A 7,568-nucleotide genomic window follows, 5' to 3' on the forward strand; every position below is an offset into this window, starting at 1 on the left:
AATCAGCAAGATGAGACATTTTTATAGTCTCTTATTGCACTTGCAGCATGTATGAGCATTAATTAATTTTACAAGGTTGTGTTTATTTCATTATTTCCTTCCATTTATTAGTACTGGGGAAAGGCCAGCCCAGGAGAGATTGGGTAAGCTGTTCACTGACAAGTGAACCGGTATGAGAGCTATCAGCAGAACACCCCACACAAAGGGATTAAGTACTGCACCCACAACTTCAGCTCCCCCACTTCTAGCTCCTTGCTTGGGGAGTTTATAGGCTACAGGTGCCTGCCACTTCCACATGAGACCTACCAGTGCCTGTTGGCACATCTGGGCACAATCTAAGGCTAGCTTTGGAATCTCCAAAGCTTCATTTCACCTCATTCTGCCAGGTGTCCTTACAGTACATGTGCCAGTCACCTTCATGTGACACAGGACATAGGGCTCTAAGACCCAGGCAGACCACCACAAAAATCCAACCAGGACACAAGGTCTGTGTCACCTTCTCTCTACATTACAGCTATGGATTGGAGTAGGGTCATACAGAGCTGAGCAGGTGATTCATCCCACAGAAATGGGTGGGAGGTAGAGAATTTTGCCTTCATCATTCATACAGATGGAAGAAAAGCTTCTGCCTTCTCCAATAACCAGGTGTTGTCCCAAAGGTCTGGAGCACTCAACAGGAGAGTGGAAGCTCTGTTTTAATCTAATTTTTTGCATTTGCAGGGAAAAACAACCTACAGCTTCTTTTACATTTTGGCTTGGTGATCTTAAAGATCTTTTCCAATCTCAGTGATTCTGTGATTCCAGCAAAGGAGTTTCAAATTTCATTCACTGGAAGTGTAGCAGGAGGAAACTTGCAAGGAAAGAAACCACAGGAAGTGGTTCTACCGGAGGAGGCCCCAGCTGTCTGCAGAAAGTGACTGATGGGATGTTTCCAAGTAAAGAGAGTTTTGGTTGCCTGCATCACAGGCATATTCTTTAACATAAACATCTGCCTTGACAGGCTGGCCAGGCCTCTGTCAAGATTAAAAAGGCCATACCTGAACTGATGCTGACTGACACCAAAATGATGAAAAAGTAGACAAAGACGTCACTTAAAAGAATAGTCAGTGAGGGATGGCTTTTTCAAGGACTGTGATCTTGCACTTTGAAAACTAACCGGAAGAAAAGGTTTTGGGAAGCTCAAATGAGACAGAACTATTGTAATTATTATCTTTCAGGACACCAAATAGAGAGCTTGATAAGCAATAGTTCCTTCAGAAGCTCTTCCAAGAGACATTGTATAGGAGATATACAAATCTGCAAATTTAGTGAAATTTCTTCGGGAAATTTCCAAAAAGCAGGCAGGCTAGAAGACCAGTTCCCAACTAAGAACCAATTAGGACATTAAACTGCTAGTGCGTCAGAATCCGTTCATGACAGCTTCCCAGAAATCTCTAGGGGAAAAAAAATTGCTGAGAGCATAATTCAATTGAGGAAATGAAGAAACAACAGGGAATTGCGCCAACCTGAAAAGGCTGCCCTTTGAACCCAGGAAATGAAGGTAGCAATGAAGCTCTCAAATGTGTCAAGGGCTAGGGAGAATGTGGAGGCTTCAGCTTGAGAAGCAATAATAATCTGTCTGAAGTTTTGTGGAAGTCTGTAGGAAAAAACTGATACATGCTTTTTTGGAATGAGATGGACAAGGATGAACTGCATGAGAAAAGCACCGAGTCAAAACATCTGCAGTTTCCGCTAAAGAGGACTGCAAGTGGTTTCATACACTGGGAAATATGCTACAGATCCTCAAAACTCACTCTGGAGCATCTATTTTTTGTTGTTGTTTTTTTTATTTCATTTAATTAAAAGATAAGCTCTCCTAAGCTCCTTCCCAGATGTCAGTTTCTCTTTGAATTCTTGCTAATGCAAGCAATTCAATCTTGGTGAGGCACTCTGAACAAAGCAATCATTTATCCATTAAGCATCCAGAGGGGAAAAGAAATATAACAGAAAACATGCAAAAGTAATTAACCTTGGCTTTTCCCCAAAAAATTTATACCTGTATCTTCACAAAGTAGCAGCTTGACCTATGAGATTTTATCTTTCTTTGAGGCTGATTAAAAAAAAGGTCAAATGCAATAACTATTAAGTTTATTCTATGCAGAAAATCATGTTTCTATTAAGATGATTTTTACCTACCACTCACTCCTACTCATGGCTGCCCAGCTTCAACAATCTGAGCAGTTGAATTGAAATATTTTCTACATAATGCTTGTTCAGCAACAAAATGTTAAAGAGACACCTGTTACCTCTATGGCTCCCAATACCCACTTCTTATAATTCTGATTTAGCAAGTCAGCTTGCCCTTTAACCTTTTCTCCAATGTGGTTGTTCCTCTGGATTTGGAAAGGGTATATCTTCTGCAGTTCTTAGATGCCCCAGACTAAATGATTCCATTATTTTATAATACGGACCAAGTGAAGGAAACTGAGACATAATGGAAGATGTTGATGATTTTTGAACCATCTGTTAGACAAATACTAAAATTCTGATTAATGGAGTAACATACACTGAAGAGTCATAAAAGAGTCAAACTCCAAACAGAATATTAATTGCCACATATTACAAACATGTTTTAAAAAATCATTTTGCTACTGATAAATATTTATTTGTTTTTCCTTGTGAGAGGGAGGGAATTAAGTAGTGTTGCATTTATTTTCTTAATACAAGGAATTCGCATTTCACCATTTCACTTTTTTTCCAATGATGTGTTAGCCTTCAGCCAAGATACAGGTGAAGATTAGGGACTCTGAGAAGAAAATTTAAAAATTAAGCCTAGAATTAATGCAATTAATATTTAAAAGTAAGAAGATGTAATTAACAGATCTTGTCATCTGTCAGCCTGATCAAGTTGTATCAAACGTGGTGTTTATGATGAAGGAAAATCATAGCTATGCATGGAAAGCTGCCAAAGAGTCTTTGGGCAGGTTGATTTCTTAAATAACAGTAATTTAACCCACTTACAGCTTCCTCATGTGAACCTAATATCTGAGGAGAAAGAGAAGGTGGCAAGTTGTTGAGTGCAAATAAAAAAAAAAAAGACAAATGTTGATTTTTTAAAAAAAGGATCCCAGTAGTGCAAGTGTGCACAGAAGGGGTCGGGCTCTGCTCCCAGGGAACAAGAGACAGGCAAGAGGAAACAACCTCAAGTTGCACCAGGGGAGGTTTAGATTGGATAATAGGGAAAATTTCCTCACTGACATGGGTATTGAGCATTGGCACAGGCTGCCCAGGGCTGTGGTGGAGTCACCATCCCTGAAGTGTTAAAAAAAATGTAGATGTGGCACTTGAGGATATGCATTAGTGGTGGACTTCGCAGTGCTGGACTAAGGGTTGGACTTGATCTTTACAGATCATCAAGTTTCCAACCAAAACAATTCCAAAATTCTGTGATTTGAAATTCATTGCCTCTTTTCTCCAATTAAGTCATAACACTGTGTACTGAGTAACCAGAAGTGGAATGTCATAGTGCTGCAAATAATTAGTAAAATATCTTATGTTTTCAGGTCAAATTATGCCTAAACATAATTTGTGCACATAACAGTCTGTGCATGTCTGAAGTGCCTCACATCTCAGAATGCCAAGCCACTCTGCATAAAGTGATTGATGCCAGACACAAATAGGCTTCTTGTCACACAAGCCTTAATCTTGCTTCTTTTAACAATAGACCTCACAATGCTTGTACTGTAATCTTTCAACTTTTTAATGGGAATCGAAAGGTAGATTGGTTGTTTCCTAATTGGCTGATCTCTAAACCTGTAAATCTACACCTGTGAGCAGTTTTCTGCTATGGCAATTTTTTTTGTTCTTTTGATCCAAACAGTTCAATCTGGAAATCAGAACAGACATGTGAGCTGACAACATCCCAGTATTTCCTGCGTTTAAGAAATGAAACTGAGCTTCCAAAACCTTACTTAAGTCAGGGCAAAATGCAGTTCTGGGGTATGCAATTAGAAGACTTTTTCATTTGTATTGGATTTTCCCATCCTGGAATACAATTGGAGAAATAGTACCATGAGAGGGTACCAAGTAGTATTTTGCAGAAAGTCAGAAATGCACACTACGTCTTATGAAGGCACTCAACTTTTTAATATGAGACCATGCTATTCATTATTCCCTACTGGCGTCATGATATTCCAGATATTCCTCAAGAATAGTGGAGAAAATGCACACACCTTGGCAACTCCTCTAAAGAAAACACAAAATCAGTTGATTAATAAAATTACTACAGAATATTGTATCATCATAATAATAATCTAAAATATTCAGGTTGTTATTTCTACATCTCATTTGGTAGTATTAACTTTTTACAAGTGCAGATGTTTTGTCTTTTTTGCAGTTGGATAGCACAGGCTCTTCCTTTAGGTATTTTCAATTCCTTACTGACATTTCTTTCTGATACAATCCTTGCTATAAACTGTCTTTGCATGACTAGGGAGTTTCAGCATTTCAGCAAGAGATTCACAGTGTGGCAGAGTCTTAGCAGACTATTAGAAGCAGACTTAAACACCAAATGGCTTGTAAATATTATCAATTAATTATTAAATTTTGGGCTTCAAAACACTTAGAACAAATGACTGCGCCATGATTTACTGTACAGGAGTTCACCTATCCCTGGCCACTGCCCACCTTCTAGGCTGTGTGATTGCAGCAAGCTTTGAAAGATTTTTTTTCTCAGTTTTTTTTACAACTTGTGCAATGTAAGAAAAGACTGAAGTGAAATTGAGGCAGGAACAATGAGAGAAAAAGAGAATCAAGAGAAAAAACAACATGGAAAATAACCTTAAGCTATAATACTGTAAAGTTAGAAGTCAACTCAGCAAGAATTAGGATAATCCTGTTTAAATAGTACAGGGCAATAGTTTCCCAATGGATCATCAGCTGCACAGCAAGCAGCTCAATATTTGTGTGCATAGGGCTGGTAGGCTTTTAGGAAAGGCAGGACCTGGGGGGTAGCCTTCTCAAGAAGATTTATAGAATTCCTTTGCCTCTGAAGACCTCTGTTCCCAGCATTTGCTCAATCTAATTCATCAGGAAGAAAGACAGGAACGTGTTTGAGCAGATCACCTTCTGTTAAAAAGTAATCTAAATGAGTGAAAAAATATGTGTATTTTATGAAAGCTGCACTTCCCAACATCCTCAGGCTGTGTGGAGAACTTAACAAAACAGAACCCTGTAACAGCAAATGATTCAGCCTAAGGAATCAAATTTTCAGGCAGCCTAAATTGCCCTGATGAGCTTCCTTCAAGCATTATTTCCACTGAAGGAAGATATTCAGATCACAGTAAACATAGCTGAACTAAGGTAGCCATAGTTTAATAAAAATGATCCTTAAATTACTAATTATGCAGGAGAGCAGAAATGAGTTGTCAGAAAAAAATCAGGATCAAAGGTTTTTCAGTTTTCATTTTTTCAGAATTCTAAAGAACCCTCAGCTATTTTAGCTATTCCTCTTTCAAAGGGCTGTGATTGGGAACTGGCAAAAATAAAAATGAGGGCCACAACAAAAAGAAGACACCAAATGCAATTGAGACAAAGATCAGAGAGCTCAAGTACCTGTGGTAATCTGGGCAGTTGGACTAAGATGTTAAAAGATGACTGGATGGTTTTGTTTTGTTCTTTCAACTACCATGTAATAGCAAGACTGTTTAAAAAAGAATATATGTATAAAAACATTTAAACACAGACACAACCTTCTGAGCACAAAGAAATAATAGCTAGATATTTATTTCTCATAGGTGACCCAGGATCTATTTTCTTTTAGTCTGGTAGGAATGTTTTTATCATATCAACAGATCAATATTTTGCCTTCAGAAAATCTCACTGATAGCTTACAGTGATAGTCCATTTCAAACAGGCTGCTGAATTCTCTTCTATGCTGCTGTATTTAGTTACTACAGCATGGCATGATCTGGGGTAGACAATACTGCATTTATAAACAACAACAATTTATTGAAGTATGAGATTATATTATTCATTTCCATCTCAGGCCATGTGCACACATGAAGTAACAGAGCACTGAGCCCAAAATACCTCAGAAGGTCGTGTGTGTGTGAGTGTGTGTGTGTCTGTCTGTATTTTCAGCAATTCCATTGTCTGCTAAATCCTTCCACCTCTTCAGCTTCCAGTGATGTGATCAGATCAGTGATGAGCTTTGTTGCTTAAGCCCTCATTTTGACTACCCTGTGTTGAAATATTATGCCAACAAAAGCTGATAGGATGGCACATCCAGTCCAACCTTGTGGGCAGTACAGCAAAGTACTTCCATAAAGCCATTTCATAAGGCAAGAAGAGAGAAATGCATCAGCCTCCTCTATGCATAAATACTCTCTTAGCAAGTGCTTTTTGGGCAATCAGGATGTTTCACTCTTCCAGTGGAAACAACTTCACTGATAATTGTGGTGATTGTCAGGCTCTACAATTTTTACTCTGCAGGCATGGCTCTCAGAAGGTTTCTGAGTAGGTAAGTCTGGATTGAGTTTTAGCTCTTAAAAATGTAAAAGAAAAATAAATTCAAAGAATGTCGCAGACATCGTTTCACTAAAAATCCTTTCTTGAGATTTTTTTCCTTCTGAGAAGCTAACGCCTCAGAAACAAAATGTAAACAATGGTTATCTGCTGTTGTGGAATGCATCAGGTGGATTTTTGATTGGGCCATCTTGAATGTTTACAATTAATGGCCAGCCACAGACCAGATAGCTTGGACTCTCTGTCCGAGCCACAGATCTTTGTTATTCATTCTTTTCTATTCTTAGCTAGTCTTCTGAGGAAACCTTTCCTTCTATTTCTTTTTAGTATAGTTATAATGTAATATATATATAATAAAATAATAAATCAATCCTTCTGAACATGGAGTCGACATTCTCGTCTCTCCCCTCATCCAAGAACTCCTGTGGACACTGTCACAAAAGAAAAATAAAACAAAAAGGAACTCCAAGGTGCTTGTATGATTTTGTGATTGGTGACTTTGTGTGTGATTTTGAGAATGCTCATTTTTCTCACATGAGAAATATTTGTTTATGCGAAAAAGAAAGAAAGCTTGAGATAATGGTAAATTTGCTTTTCTAACATTATAAAGAAGGGCAGAGGGAGGAAATCAACTTTTAGAAATTACAAATAACAAGTATAGAAAGCAATGAAACCAACAAAGCCATTCTCTACTGACTTCACTACTCATGTGGTTAAAAAATTATAAAGAAAAATATATTTGAAATTAAACTTCAAGAAAATTTGTTATTGTTTCTTGCTCTTTTTGAGTTTAGAAGTCCTTATATAATGTATTCTAGACAGCAGAGGCAATTTCAGCAATCTGGGCTTTTTCGAGGATTGCTTTTCCTGCTTCTGAATTAACTCAAGTAAAAAGATCAGATTTCATAACAAAGATGAATATATGTCCAAATTTTGGGAAGGGTGACAGTGCTGGAGCTGAATTATTCCATCATGTCCAAGAGGATGGTTGGAGGGAAAAAAAATCACCAAAACCTCCAGGAAACACTGTTTGTGTGTGGAGTAGGAAAGGCGAAGGCTTAGTT

The sequence above is a fragment of the Ammospiza caudacuta genome, chromosome 5, assembly GCF_027887145.1.
Source record: "Ammospiza caudacuta isolate bAmmCau1 chromosome 5, bAmmCau1.pri, whole genome shotgun sequence".
Classification (NCBI taxonomy): Eukaryota; Metazoa; Chordata; class Aves; order Passeriformes; family Passerellidae; genus Ammospiza; species Ammospiza caudacuta.